Genomic DNA, 16,368 nt, shown 5'->3' on the forward strand with positions numbered 1-16,368 from the left:
GCCTGATGGGGGTTATTGGGGATCACTCTGACAAGGATAAAGTAGAAGAGGACTGAGTGTGTAGTGTGCAGAATTGGGTTGGGCCATAGTACCCAATGGATTACAAGAGTGTTTGGGCAATTGCAACTACCAGTATGTGCATGGGCTGATGTGGTTGACAGACTGAGCTGGACCCCACACTGACAAGCACACACAGAGTCAGGTCTGAGATCACTTCAGGCAAAGTTTCTTTAGGATCCACCCAACTGAACCGCTCAACTCAGAACCCCAACCATGAGAAGAATCATAGTACCTGTGATCTGACTATGGAGTGCATGTGTCACAGGCTGGTCTCCTCAGTGGTCTAGACAGAGCAGTGGATGGCATATCCAGATGCACATGGAAGATATAGCAGTCCATTGGGGCCTGCACAGGATATCTGGTGCAATAGCAGAGGAAGGAAGACAGAACAAATTGGTCAACTATTCCAGTCAAGCACTGACAGCAAATATCTGGACAAATGCGGACTCTAAGTTGGACTGTGTCAATCAAAGGTCCTTGGAAGGATTTCCTCATCCTTGCATCAGTGAGATTGGCAGCGTTTTAGAATTATTGAAGCCACTTGAGTAGAACCCTTGGAGCACACTCCACACTGGGGACCCTTAGATGGCATTGGATGGTTCATTTTCATCCCCTGGTATGTAAACATTATCAAAAATAAAAAATATATATGTATATGTATTTATTTATATTTATTTATATAAATACATATACACATATAAATGTTTAATATATATGTTCACATATAAATATGTTTAATATATATGCATATATAAAATTGATTTATCTATGTCTATATCTATGTCTATGTCGCTCTCTCTCTATATAAAGTCAGTATGTGATCATTTTAGTTACCGTTTGGCATTTCACTCCTGTTACTCTGGATTCATAGAGCTATAGATATAAGGCACAAGTTTCCATACTTAACTTTTAAAATTAGCTATCCTTTTCCATTTTTATTAAGTAGTTATACAGTAAAATATCATATGCATATTTGTATATATGCATATAGCATTGCTTAATATTCAGTAAACAAAAATAACAAGAAATGACTAAGATACAACATATTGGAAGCATGTGTCACATAGTTCGCATTATTATTTTGTATCTTATTTTTAATGACAACAAATTTTGTTGGCTTTGTGGCATAATGAGTAAAGCTGCTGCCTGGGATGCCAACATCCTATAAGGTTGCCAGTTTGTATCCTGGCTGCTCCACTTTCAACCCGCAATGGCTTGGGAAAATCAGTCAAAGAAGGCCTAAATGCTTGGTCACTTCCAAACATGTGGATGGAGCTCCTGGCTCCTGGCTTTGACCTGGGCCTCTCCTGGTCATTACAGGCATCTGGGGAGTGAAGCAGTGGATGGGGGACTTTCTCTCTCCCTGTCTCTCACCCTCTTTTTTTTTCTATTTCTGTCTCTTCCTGTATCTCTGAGCTCCAGATAAATAAATGAATACATCTTTAAGACAACAAATCATAATAAGTGTTGGTCAACTGTTAGTTTTATTTTTGTTCCTTGACAAAGCCCATATTTTATACCTGGTATTTATTTATCTCAGTATTTTTCCTGGAATGCTTATTGTATTCTTGCAGAAAGTCTATGCATTGACTTCCATTTTTCCACACTGTGAGTTGTAATTTTATGCCATAAATGACAGGCCACTTACTTGTAAGTTTAATGAGTGTTATTTCTATGACATAGAAGCCACTTAAGAAGCTACTATCTCATGGGCATAGGCACAAGTTCTGCACAATTTTACTCATTACTAAGACACCCCACATGGAGATTTCTCACTAGCTTGTCAAATTAACATATGACTTTATGTTTGTATTATCCAAAGTCCAGGAATCAAAAGCAAGTGGTTTACTTCTTTTTTTTAAAATTTATTTATTATTTTTAATTCATTAATTACATTATATTATGTGACACAGTTTCATAGGTACTTGGATTCTCCCCACCCCTCCCCAAACCCTCCCACCATGGTGGATTCCTCCACCTTGTTGCATAACCACAGTTCAAGTTCAGTTGAGATTCCCCCATTGCAAGCATATACCAAACATAGAGTCCAGCATCTTATTGTCCAGTCAAGTTCAACGGCTTCTTAGGTATACCCTCTCTGGTCTGAAGACACAGACAGCAGAGTATCATCCCGATAAATTAAAAGCTCCACCATACCATCAGCAAAAATTTACATCATTATGGAATTAATTGACATAGTAATTAGTAACCAATATGTTAAAAGTAAATGCGAGTTCTTAACCACCTTCTGTGAGCAAGTGGTTTACTTCTACAAATTACTTTGTTATAGTAACTGAGAAGATCACTTGGATTTCTCTGATACCCTCTCCTTAATGCTCCAATGTATTTCAGTTATGTTTTAGATGTGGTTTCTTAAGTCAGAGACATTAATCAAGGCTTGATTTTTGTTTCCAGTATTTTTCATTTTCATGGTTTTTCAACATCAAGAGGCTTTTGTTTGCCTTGCATTAACACAGGCTGACTTTCATGTTGCAGATAATTCCAAATTCCATTTTCCTCTCCTTAGCCTGACCTGGATGGTTGTTTGAAACACAATCTGTTTCTCCCTAGAATTTCTTTTTAAAACAACATGTATACTCTCTCTTTGGAGTACATCTAGAACACCATCACAGAATAAGGCTGTTAGCTCAGACTGGTATAAGGAAATCAAAGATTCAGAGATCTGTAGTTTTTCTTGCAAGACCCAGACTACTTCTCTGGTGGTTACTTTGAGTTGAAATCCTTGATGAATGGAAAGAATTGAAATTGAGCCCCAGAAACAATCACAGGAAGCATTGAAAGGGTTCTTGAATCAAGGCTAGGATGTGTCACAACATGATGTTTTATTCTGCTTCTGACCCAGTTTCCTGGTATTACATACCTGAGAGGAGGCAGGTGATGGCTCAAGAACTTTGGTCCCTGCCATTCATGTGTGACTCCGTTTATGTTGCTGGCTCTTACTGGGGATCTGAGGAATGGATCAGCAGATAGAGGGTGTCTCTCTGTCTCTCCATCTTCACATAAAATGAAAAAAAGAAAAAAAATCCTTAAATAAATATAAAAATAGCACTGGTACACAGATTTCAAACAGTAATACTTTTGTCTATAGCAAAGTGGGGATATAAAGACCTAAAAACATGTGGTATTCATCACATGAGAAATGGGGTTCCATATTTCTCAAGCTGAAGAATGTATTTTTTTTCTTCTTTGAAGAGACAATTGAAAACAAAATAAAAATTTGGAAACAGTGAAACATCACAGCTAAAAATTTTTCTGATCAATATTAACACTAGGGAGATTTTAAATTATTAATGTTTTAACATTTCAAAATACAAACGATTTGCATGTTAGCACAACTATTTATATCAGAGACATATTCTAGTTCACAATTTATATGTAGCGTTTTAGACAGTAATCTTTCACATTTATAGAAGTATATTTTTAAAAAATATTTTCTAGGTGACAACATTTTTCCTCTAGAAAAAGAAAAATCCCATAGAAGTCTGCTATGGGTTAGGGGAGATAAAAGAAAGACAGTAAATACATATTCTTAAATGTCGTGAAAGATGCAGTTTGGAGAAGGCTTCCTCTTCATCTCGTGATTTCTGTGGGTCATGCATTCAGCGTTAGGTTAACCGGGTGATTCCAGGTGAGGGTGTCTTGTGAGGTAGCTGTGAAGATGCCATCTGGGGCCACAGTCCTCTCAAGGTTTTGCGGAGGTTGGAGGTTTTGCTTTCAAGCTTGATCCCATGTCTGCTGACAATGATGCCTCACTCCTTCCACATGAGCAATTCCAAGGGATGCTTAAAGACCCTCATGGTACAGCACTTGTGTCCTTCAGAGCAACCCCCTAAGAGGTCATACATCTTTTTTTCCACCCCTCTCTATGCATTAGAAGCAGGTCAGTCTGATTTTTATTTGAGGGGAGAGGTTTTAGGCTTCAATTTTTGAAGCAAGGAATAAAAAGTGTATATATACATATATTACAGAAAGAGCCCTCACAACTTCTCACACAAACTTTTTTTTTTTTTTTTTTTTGGTCTTTAAGAACATGGTGCGGTCATTCCCTGATACATCACATTTATCCAGGAGTCACAGGTGGGCACTGGAATATTCTAAATCAGAGTCCTCCTTTAAGTCATTCGTCAGGCAGACTGTACAGCTGCTCTGGCTAATTTTTTTTTTAAGAATCAACCCTTAACTGGCTAAAAATGTGTTCATCTTTTGCACTTGTTTTCCCCTTTGTTTCTGTAACCTTAGTAAAAGGTTTGCAACACTGTTAGAGTGTTCACAGAGCACCAAGGTGCTTGAGAATGTATTTGAAGGCGAAGGCTGAACTGCTAGCAGTGGTGTTTATGCTGATGTGGGGGAGCCTTCTGCCTAAGTCTGCCAGTGTAGTCTGGAAGTGCAGAATGATGTTGCCATATCTTTTATCTGGGGAAACAAAAATGATAATCAAATTACTTAGGGAAGTGAACAGAAATTTTGCTGCAGAAATATAAAATCATATTATTTTACTGTCATGGCTGACAGCGTTACTGTTGAAGGATTATGCTGTGTTTTTCTGTCTAAAATTATTTTGTAAGAAACTTTTCAAGTATCTTCAGCCTCCACGTTTATCATTTTAATGGTTCCATAATGGTCTCCTGAGATGATATACCGTTGCTTATATAACCATTCCCTAATTGTTAGCTATTTGTATTGCTTCTGATTTTTCCTTCCACTCTCACAAATGATGTAGCTATAAACATCTCTATACAAATAATTTTTTCCAAAGTTTTAACTGTTTCCTTAGGGCAAAGTTTCTGAAACTGGATTATTTATTCTATGCTATTCTCTCTCTTTCTTCCTCTCTTTACAGTTTTTACTTTGGAAAATTTTAGTGCATATAAAAATGGGCAAAAATAATATGGTGAATTGGGTGTACCTGTCCTTGGGCTTCAGCAATGATCAGTTTAGGGCATTTCAGTACATTCCCTTTTTTCACTTTATTTTCCAAACTGTATTATTTTGAAGCAAATCTCAGAAATCTGTAATTTCAGTTTTGATCATTTTTTTAATCTCAGCACTGATTATCTTATTGTCCTCTGGAAATTCAAATCAGCTTTCAATCTTAAATTCAAATATAACATGATATTGAAAGAAAAAAGCATATGAATGAAAACATGAGTACATTGAACTTCATTGAAATTTAAAATTTTTATCCATGAAAGACCTTGCTAAGAAGATGAAAATAAAAAACTGTGGCACAACGCTTAGTAGCTGCCTGTGACGCTGACATCACAAATGGGAGCCATTTAATGTTCCAGCTACTCCACGTTTGATCTCTGCTAGTGGGCTGAGAAAAACAGAAGATAGCCCAAGTGTTTGAATCCCTGCCATTCACGTGGGAGACCAAGATGAATCTCCTGATTTCTGACTTTGTACTGGCCCAAACTTGATCACTGTGGCCATACAGGGAGTGATCCAGAGGATGGAAGATCTCTCCCTCTCCTCTCTATCTCTCTCTGTATTTCTCTCTCTCTTTGCCTTTCATGTTAAAAATACAAAATTACATACTGGGAAAAGATATTTGCAAATTACATGTCTGACTAAAGATGTAAGTACCTATTCCATAAAAATAGTTTATAATATATAAGGAATTCTTTAACTCAAAAGTAAAATAATCACAAGTACCACCAGAAATATCTCTAGCAATTCCATTTAAAGACGAGCGAAGATGTTGATACATTGATGACAAGGATACACAGATGGAATTAAGCATTGGTAGCCAACAGGACAATGCCAACAAAGATGTTCCATCTCTTGTCACTTTCAAGAATCACAATGAAAGAATAGTGGCAATACTAAATGCTTTTGAGGACATGGAGAAGAAGAATCTGTCACTCACTGCTTCTGCAATAGTTAAATGCAATGTGGTATATGCATACCATGGGATAGTTTTCAGCAAGGAACAAACTATTGGTACGTGCAATAACTTGGGTGAATCTCAAGCCATTCCATAGAGTGAAATTTTAAAAATTACCAAAAGGATGAGGGATTGAGAGATTCTTGGGGTAAAGGAATAGTATTACTTCTAGATGCTATGGTGATTCCAGGGCTATGATGTTTACACATATGGGAAAATAGCATAAAACTATGCACATGCACATTACCGATGCCAAATTCATGGTTTTGTGGTGGTACAATAGTTACATAAGATCTAAAGACTGGGACACTACATGGGATACAATACTCAGCCTCTTCCTGTTCTACCCTCCAAACTCCCAGGCAATCTCTATTTCACACTAAAATATTAACAATTGAAATATAAATTTTCTGTATTTATTGTTTTGACTTGTGAATTAATTTGGACCTAGAGGCCTCTAATGCTGATCTGCTCTGACCACGGGGAATCCTACCTGGCAACTGCCTCTTCATTGTTTCTTACAACCTTTTTAGAAGCAACTCTCCCTGTGATAGAAGTTGGAGGACATTGTTTCAAGTAAACTGATGTAATGAACACTCAGCAGGTCTGACAGAGCTTCCTGTTAGGGAATTTTCTGGACATTTTAGGAATAGATGCGACTGAAATAAACAGTAGCTCTTTCTTCTTGGCTAAAAGTCATTTTCCTTAGGAAGAAGGACTCAAAAAGACACTTTTACTTGTCCATACTTACTATAGCTAAGACTTTGAAGAATACAGCCAATGTAGTGTCTGAAGCTTACTTAACCTTTGAATTCTTAGTCCATTAAGTAAGGTGCAAATATGTGAGAAACCTAGAAACTCAACTGAAAAAGACATAGGTAACAAAGAACATTTAGCTACTCTTTTATCAATGTAGCAAGTCAGTATTTGTGTGTGTAGCCATGCATATACATGTATAAACACACATATACACATGTGTGACTACATATGAGGGTATTTTAAAAAGTACTTTGGGAATGTGAATTATGAATAGATTTCAGATCTTTTTTGTAATACAAGCTCTTTTTAAAAAATATTTTATTTTTATTGGAAAGGTCGATTTTGTAGAGAGAAGGAGAGACAAAGATCTTCCGGTTTCTGGTTCATATCCCAAGTGGCCACAGCAGCCAGTGCTGAGCTGATCCAAAGCCCGGAGTCAGGAGATTCTTTGGGGTCTCCCACAAAAGTGCAGGGTCCCAATGTTTTGGACTGTTCTCAGCAGCTTTCCCAGGTCACAAGCAGAGAACTGAATAGGAGGTGCAGCATTGGGGGCACAAACTGGCATCCATGTGGGGCTCTGGCATGTGCAAGGCTAGAATTTAGCCACTAGGCCATCACACTGGGCACGATCTTTGTTTTTATTCATGTTTTTCCATAGATTTTAAAAATTTGTCTGGTAGACCAGCAAATCTGGAATATTTTCCTAGGAAGCACTCAGGCTGTTATGGGGTGCAAGCGAGATCACACCAGACATGTCTAAGGTTTATTAAGGAGCCTTTATTAACCAAGCTTGGTGATAACAGAACACACTAAAAATAGCAAACCACAAGTCCATATGGCAATCCAATCAATCATAATCCAAGCAATCATAACCCCAATAACCCCAAGAGGAACAAATGGTCATTACCCTCAAGTCCATCTGTTAAGCCGAAGACCTATGTCCCCATTTCCCCAACAGCATAAGTTATCCTAAGAGACATGTAACAAATAACCTAGACACACTTACAAAGCTGCAGACAATTGCCTTTCCCTGGCTTCTCTGCCCACATTCCACTACTGCTTGGCCTCACCTCTCCTGGAACTCCCAATAGCACACAAACCAGAAATAACATTGCTTCATTGTCCTACCTAAGCAGTAGACAGAGGGTGAGGCATAGATGCACAGGGACCATGCTCAGGGTGTTATCTGTCCTGGGGCGGCCAGAACAAAGGAAGCACATGACCAGGCACTCGATCAAGAGAGTGAGCCCCTCCTCTTCATGAGCCTTTAAAGGGGCTTGTGAGGGGAGTGATTACACAACAATGCAATACAGCTCCCTCTCAGATGATAGGTGAGAGGCACAAATGGGCAGGAGCAAACACCTAGGTGGTGCTGGGAAGTGACTGAAGGCTTCCCAAAGATGGAATTAACATTCCATTGCTGTTAGACCCCACCTTCAGGACAGAGCCACATTCCATTTGCTGAGGGCTTCCTAAGGATGTGTCCAAAAGCCTATAATACATCCTTGGAATGGACTTGGAATGGACTTGGACTTCCTCAGCAAGTCCTAAGGATGAAATTAACATTCCATTGCTGTTAGGCCCCACCTTCAAGACAAAGCCACATTCTACTTGCCCACTGTCAAGGGGTGCTGGCTATCACTGGCTGCACCCGCTAACGAGGCAACCACAAGTAACCCTTACTTTCTAATGCAACAGGCTTCTTTCAGGTTTTCTGTTTTACCACTCTTGGTGCTTAATGTTGATGACCTTCTTGAGCTTCTAGACCCAGCTGGGTTTCAGTAACACTGGACTGATTTTATTTCTTAGCTAATGTGATTTGAGTTGCTATAAACATGGGTGTAGATCTATCTCTCTCATATGTTGATTTCATCTTATTTGGGTAATTTCTCAGGAGTGGGATGACTGGGTCATGTGGCAGGCCTATTTTCAGAACTCTGAGGTATCTCCATACTGTTGTCCACAATGGTTACACCCTCTCCTTACATACCCTTATGTTTGGTGTCCTGCAGCGATGGACTTGGTGCACGGGATCCAATCATCGTACATGTGGACTGCTGTCTGATAGTGAAAGTTATTAACAGCATCAGCTTTTAAAGACTGAGGTTCAGATAGGATAAAGGAGGAGGGTTTACATATAACAACAAGAGGGAGTTGACTTGAGATTGTGGGAGTTCCCTTGTGCCTGATCTACCTATAGATCCCATCAGTTGTTCCCACAGGTACTTCCCTGGAAGTACCTCTCTTTGTTTTGTAAACTAGGACTACATATCCAATCAATTGTCCTCCTACACCCCTGCTTCATCTACCCTTCTGTATTTTTCCCACTCATTTCCCAAAGCATACAGCTGTTTCTAATGCCCTCATGCTAAGAGCACATTGATGGGTTCTTACTGCTATTCTTGCTCCTGCAAGTCCCTTCGCTTACAATGCACTTATCATGTTGCTCCCTGTCTGCCTGTTGACCATCGCTCTGTCCCTCAAGACTCCTCCAGCATGGAATGTTTTTGGCTCCCAAATATATTTGGCTACTCCCTTCTTTTTATTGTGTGCTCTGTGAATCACAGAATCTTCTACTCTCATCTTTAAAAATGTTTTTCCTGCTTCTGAACTGTGATTTTTCTGCAATAAAAAAAAAAAAGAAAGAAAAGAAAAGAACTAATGCTTGGACCTGTGCTGTAGCATTGCAAGTAAAACCATCTCCCCATAGAACCAGTTTAAATCCCTGCTGCTTCATTTCTGATTCAACACCTTAATGTGCCTGGATCAGCAGTGGAGGATGGCCCAAGTCCTAGGGCCTTTGCGCCATGTAAGAGATTCAATTAAGCTCCTGATTCCTGACTCCTGGCTTCAAACTGGCCCAGCTTGATGATTCTGGTCATTTGAAGGGTGAATCAGTGAGTGGAAAAAAATCTTTCTCTCTCTCTCTGGGTTTTTTTTTTTTTTTTTTTTTTTTTTAGTAAATAAACAATAAATCTTAAGAAAAAAACCCCAAAATAAAAAAAAAAAAAAAAAAACCTAAAAAGAACTAAAGCCAAATTTCTCTTTGTAGCTCCAGCACTAGCTATGTCTGTTGTGTTCTAGGACTCTGATCATCACAGCTAACATTCATGCATCCATTGCTCCATGTTCTGTATTGCTCCAAGCATCCCTCCCTGACTTTCATTTAATTCTTATAACTATGATATGGGTTCTATTTTGCTCCCACTTTACAGATGAGGAAATGCTATTTAAATTATAATTAAATGTATTTAAAATGCACTTGACGGGTATTTACTGAATGAAAGATAAGAAATGGATGAATGCCCGACTACTCGGTCTTCTCTCTGGGAATAAGACCCTGAAATATCCCACTGAATTTAGTTCACTGCAGGAAGGCTGCCAGCCCCATATGTCATCCTGGCATAACTGTTGCATTTTATGATCTGGAGAGGGACTGCAACCATCTCCCATTATCATAGCCTGTCTCCCGATTCCAAAGCACACTCCAAGACATATGCTTGTTATGTGCCACTAAATGTTTTTCACAGCAAGGCTATTGATCTTATAGCCTGGTTAGTAAGTGTGATTCTTCCTCCACCTCCACCTTCTAAGGGTGAGGAGCTATGATCGCTAAATTCTAAAGCTAATGTCAGAGATAAATCCAAAAGTCCTTTATAAAAGCTTGTTTCCTTTCTGATATAGTATCTTTGTGAACAATCTCCCAAGCGACTTTATTATCTTTAATTATATTGGAGTACATACAATGCTCTGCATGTATTTTGACTTTGAAAAGAGCTCTGATGAGTGGAAAGACATGAGAATGGAATTGCAAACTTGAATTTTGACTTCTGCCTCTGCCACTAGCAAACAGACAACTTTTACATGAAATTTTCATTTTATATGAAATTTATAATGCTTCAAACTGTTTCTTCATCAAATATTTGTCAAGTGCCTCTAGCATGTCAGCACAGGGTGAGGCTATGTACAAATGGGAACATTCTATCAGCAGGGTTTTGGATGGACAGTGTATGCTGGAACACAGCTGGTGCTTGACATCTGAAGTTGTGGGATTTTATCTTACACTGCCAGTGCTAAAAATGAGCTTCTACTGATAGGGTATAACTCAAATTCCACCCCAAATCAAGTTTCAGCTTGCAAATTGAGAAGAAGATAATTAGAATAATGCTCAAAAACAGTAGTTTAAGCATGTATATGTAAACATACAAATATGTACCCTGGAAGCTTGAAAATTAGTTGGGTATGGCTTGAATTTTTGTGTTTTCACAAGTTTCAATTGCATTTGCTGGTAGTTGGGAAAACAGAACATTATAAATAAGCCTCAGGACAAATAAACAAAAGGTAAAACCTAATATTGCTTTATTTAATGTTTTCTAAAGGAAAAGCATGGAAAAACAACACAGTAATCTAAAGAACATAGCTGAGGATTTATTGCATATCTTAAACATTCTCAGCTTCAATGTTCCTAAAAGTTCTGCTTGGGAGGTGGTGTTGGTTGTCGCGAACTGGTTTTTTGCTAGTTGCTGTTGCTCTTCCTTCATCATTCTTGCACCTTGGTTAGGGAAAATGGTGCACCTTTCCCAGAGACACCTTGTTTCTACTACTTAAGACCTGGAGGAAGTTCCTGGCTCCTGACTTCGAACTGGTGTAGCAGCAGCCATTGCGATCACTTGGGGAGTGAATTATTAGACGGAAGATCTTCCTGTCTCTCCTCCTCTCTGTATATCTGGCCTTGTAATAAAAATAAATAAATTTTTTCTTTAAAAAAAAATATGAGCAGAGGTTTGAGGAAATCCTATCATTTTCCATTACTCACATGGAAAGGCATAATGAACATAAAAAGGTAAAGACACTTTAGAGGTTACTATGTCAAATAGAGATCATGATTCCCTTCAAAACCAAGATACTACTAGCTTCATATAAATTTTAAAAAGTAGCTAACAACAACTTGTTAACTTTCCATTTTTCCTTCCTGTTATTGATCTTGCTTTATACGTTTTCACTGAAAGGAATGTATGGTAACTGCGTAATACTGTCATATACAGATGGGAAGATACAATGCAGTATGCATCTACTACCAAATCAAAGCTGGATTCCCAATGAAATTGTTAAATGTATCTTGACACTAGGATGCTGGACTATCTGCCATTGTCTATATCTACAATGTCAGGATACACTTGAATAGCAGGATGATGGTCCTATAACTGCTCATGAAGGACTACAGAATTGTAATGATATAGGGGAAATGGGGGGGGCATCTTGGGGAAGGGGGAAGGGAAATCCCAGAGCCTACGGAATTGTATCATCAAATAATAAACTTAATTAATTAAAAAATAAATTTTAGAAAGAAAAAAAAAAAAAGAAAATAGTATTGTGAACCTTGGGAATTTTCCAACACTGGTAACTCAAAAGAGGCTGTCAAGTTTGCATCTACAAAAAGTCACAGCATAGCTTGAATCCTATTGATTTCATCCAAAGAGAAAAATGATGAGTTTATGATTTCCCTTCAACTTAACATTAAGGTTCCTTCTTTTGTTCTCAACCCACTCACAAGCATGCACACACACATGAACACACACAGATGAACCACACACACATGAACACACACAGATGAACCACACACACATGCACACACACATGCACACACACAGATGAGCCACACACACATGCACACACACATGAACACACACAGATGAACCACACACACATGCACACACACATGAACACACACAGATGAACCACACACACATGCACACACGAACACACACAGATGAACCACACACATGAACACACACAGATGAACCACACACAGATGAACCACACACACACATGCACACACACATGAACACACAGATGAACCACACACACACTTGCACATACATGAACACACACAGATGAGCCACACACACACTTGCACATACATGAACACACAGAGATGAACCACACACACTTGCACATACATGAACACACACAGATGAGCCACACACACACTTGCACATACACATATTCCAAATGCAAGAGAATAGAATTAATTTTACTCTCCTCTGGTGCTACCAAGGAAATTCATTTACCTTTATCTATTTTTAATGAATTAGGAGCTAAATGCCTTTATATTATTCATTTGCTTGTGTTTGACTTATATAATTATACTCTAGTTGCACAGTTTTAAAAATACTCTATTAATGTTATTATCTAGATTGTCTATATAGTATTGGGGAGTACAAATTTGAAACTACCACTTTGATTTTCTCAAATGGCTTGTTAAAACATTATATTAATTTTTATCACAGCAATACTTCTGTATAATATAAAAACACTTTCTAGAATGCTCTGATAATGAAGGCATGATAGCAGGAATATCAGTCTGTTAACTTGGCAATGCATCACCCAAAAACAATTTTCCCAGATGATATATTGCCAGGATTCATGCTGCTGGATGTGCATAAAGAAAAGACCACATATTGTTCTGTAACCATAATCTAGTATTACTAAACAATAAAAAGACAGATGCACAAATAGTCTTGGATGGAGCATAATTATTTAAATTATTTAAAGTACCCTGAAATAGCTTCTTCTGAAACTTATTTTCATTTAAGAATTGTTGAGACTGCAATGCTGTCTCAAACTCTTTATGTATTGCTTCTGGTCAAAGATTATTTTGAACTGATTCCAATTTTCAGCTTCACAATCTATTGCATTCCAATTCATCTATGGAATGCCTCCTCAGGACTACTGCAAATAGTAAAGCAGTGTTCTTCAAAACTTACAAAAATGAAGTTTTTGCTCTGAAGTGCTGCAGATGACAGCTTCTTAGAACCATCACAGCAGTCTGAGATGGCAGTCCTGAGCCACCACTTACAACCATGGCTGGTTGTGGAGACAGAGTGCTTGCCAGGGCTCCCTGAGGAATGGACTAAGTTTCCATACACAGAATTAGGTAGTGTTCTGCAATGAAATATGTTTATGTTTGGTATTTTTTTCTGTCCCCTCCAAACATAAAGACTGTAAACAGCCACCACCCTTTGAAAATGGACTGGCCTTTTGTGACCCTCAGGCTGAAATGCGAGGTTTTTTTTTTTTTTTTTTTTTTTTTTCCTGTGGATTCATTCCCATTCCCATGGAAACAGTCACCACGAATGATTCTGTTGTCATTATTTTCAAGCACTTACCCTGGTCCCGATGATCTGGTGCTGTGTCTGTGAACTCAGAAAGGACATGAACTCAAGTAACTGTCAGCTGATAAATGGAAAGTCAGATACTTCCTACAAAATCTTTTTAAAAATACATATGCAGTGTTTCCTACTATGATATGTATATATTATACTTAACAACATATTATGTATTTGGCATAAAAACTGTGGAAGGATGCATAAGAAACTATGCGTAGTTATTACCTAGGGAGATTTGGAAACTGCACAGATGGGAGACTACAGTAAGGATTTTGCAGTTTCTTTTTTAACTTTGTATTAAGGAAAATTTTAAACATAGGGAAAATAAAATACTGTAGTAAATTCCCACATTTCCATTATACATTTTTAACACTTGTTAACATTTGGTCAGTCTTGTTTTATCTGTGCTCCCAATTTCAACTAGGTCATTTTGAAGTCAATTCCAGACATCATATAATTTAATCCATACACATTTAATATTTATCTTCAAAAGTAAAAGTACTTCAAGGAATATAATATAAACACAAAACTGCTCTCACATCTTAATATTTTCATAATTACCTAAAATTATAACGCAGTTTCAGATGTCCTAATTTAAATATTTTAATAACAATACAATAGTGTTTATTTTGAATCTAATGTAGTAAGTGATTTTCACAGAATGCTCTTGTTGGTTTTTGCCAAACTGTTGTGCCCATAGTTAACCTTTGGTTGTAGCTCACTCCTTACTAGACAAATGGAGTTGCATCCCAATTTGGTAATTTTTCTTTTCTTTTTTTTTTTTTAAAGATTTATTTTATTTTTATTACAAAGTCAGATATACTGAGAGGAGGAGAGATAGAGAGGAAGTGGAGCTGCCGGGATTAGAACCAGCGGCCATATGGGATCAAGGCGAGGACCTTAGCCACTAGGCCACGTTGCCGAGCCCAATTTGGTAATTTTTCTCAACAGAAGTGTTGGCTTTAAGTATGATGCCATCCACCCTTAAACTAATTTTCATTCTTGCACAAATTCGACTCACTAAATTGAAGCCTTTTGTAGCCTTAGCACTGCTTATTTCAATAGTCCCAGCTATTTAAAAATTTAAAATTTAATTTAAAAGTTAAAAAAATTAACTGTTGTTGTGTTTGTGTCATGATCCATGAGAAGTTCTACAGACATTCAGCTGCTAAATCCTCCAGTGTATTAATCTGTAACTTGCTCTCTTTTACTTATTTTTCCATGAAGCTTTTTTTTTTTTTAAGAAATTAGTCTATATCCTACACTGGCATTTCTGTTGATGTGCTCCACAGTATCATTTGATGTGTTCCACTGTCCCCAGTGTATCTCTAAGCTGAAAGCTAAATCTGTAGGCTTGCAACATAGGTCTCATATTTTTCACAAGACTTCATATACAGTGTTCTGTCCTCCTGGGACATAGTAAATATATGACTGTTTTTCTTCTTGTGGTATTAGCTGAGATTGTTGGACACTACCTGAATCCATCATTTCATTGGGCATTTAATTATGCAAATGAATCATCTATGCAAAAAATTAATCAATTTTTTTTAATTGGCAAAGAAAGAATGTTGTAAAACTACCTTGTAACATGCTAAGTGAGCTCTAGAAAAATTCAGCCACACAAAATGACCACAGCAAGTCTGTGTGACTGGATCACCTGGTGTCTTCAAAGTCCAACTCCGCCATCTAAGTCCTGTTGGTCCCAGATGTGGTTTGGTGCCATCTGGTGGTACATGCCCACTTTGATGCAAATATTGATGAGGATGACTCTGGGCTCTAAGGTTATCTGGGGCATCCTAGGCATCACTAACAATTCCTGGAATCTCCTAATGGGCTGCTGCCCATGTTTTAATCCAAACTGGAGAACTGGACTGTGAAAATACTGGGCACAATAAAACACATTGTAAATATTCAAGAACAAACCATCTTTCATTTCCTTAGAAGGTTTTCTTTCCCTTGATTTTTCCTACCCAACTGCCAAAACATAAAAATTTTAGTATGCACTTATTTTAAAATGAGGAATTGCCTGAGGGGTATGACCAATTGCTAATGGCATTGTAACCAAATTAAAACATTTGTAACAATTTTACTGTACATATGAAGTGGTCTTCAAAACATTAATGGAAAAAAATGCCTGTTATAAAAACCTATGCATGGATTTCAAAAATTTCCTGCACCAAAATAAACTAGTATTGATTTGTTAAGTACTGTCTTAACACTACGAAAGATCAGGCATCAGATTGAAGACCGCCCCTAGAGGAGCTACACAGATTTGGGTAAAATAGAAGCAAGAAGAATATGCAGTAAATGGTGACAAAATACAAAATTACCCATGTCTTACAGAAAGTTTGAGAAAATGCTCCCAAGGAAATCTGGAATTTACAAATGGATAACACACTTTAGAAAGGGAAAAGATGTTGAAAATGGAACCTGCAATGATAGAACATCTACATTAATTTGTAAGGCAAAAAA

This window comes from Ochotona princeps, chromosome 1, assembly GCF_030435755.1.
Source record: "Ochotona princeps isolate mOchPri1 chromosome 1, mOchPri1.hap1, whole genome shotgun sequence".
NCBI classification, from domain to species: domain Eukaryota; kingdom Metazoa; phylum Chordata; class Mammalia; order Lagomorpha; family Ochotonidae; genus Ochotona; species Ochotona princeps.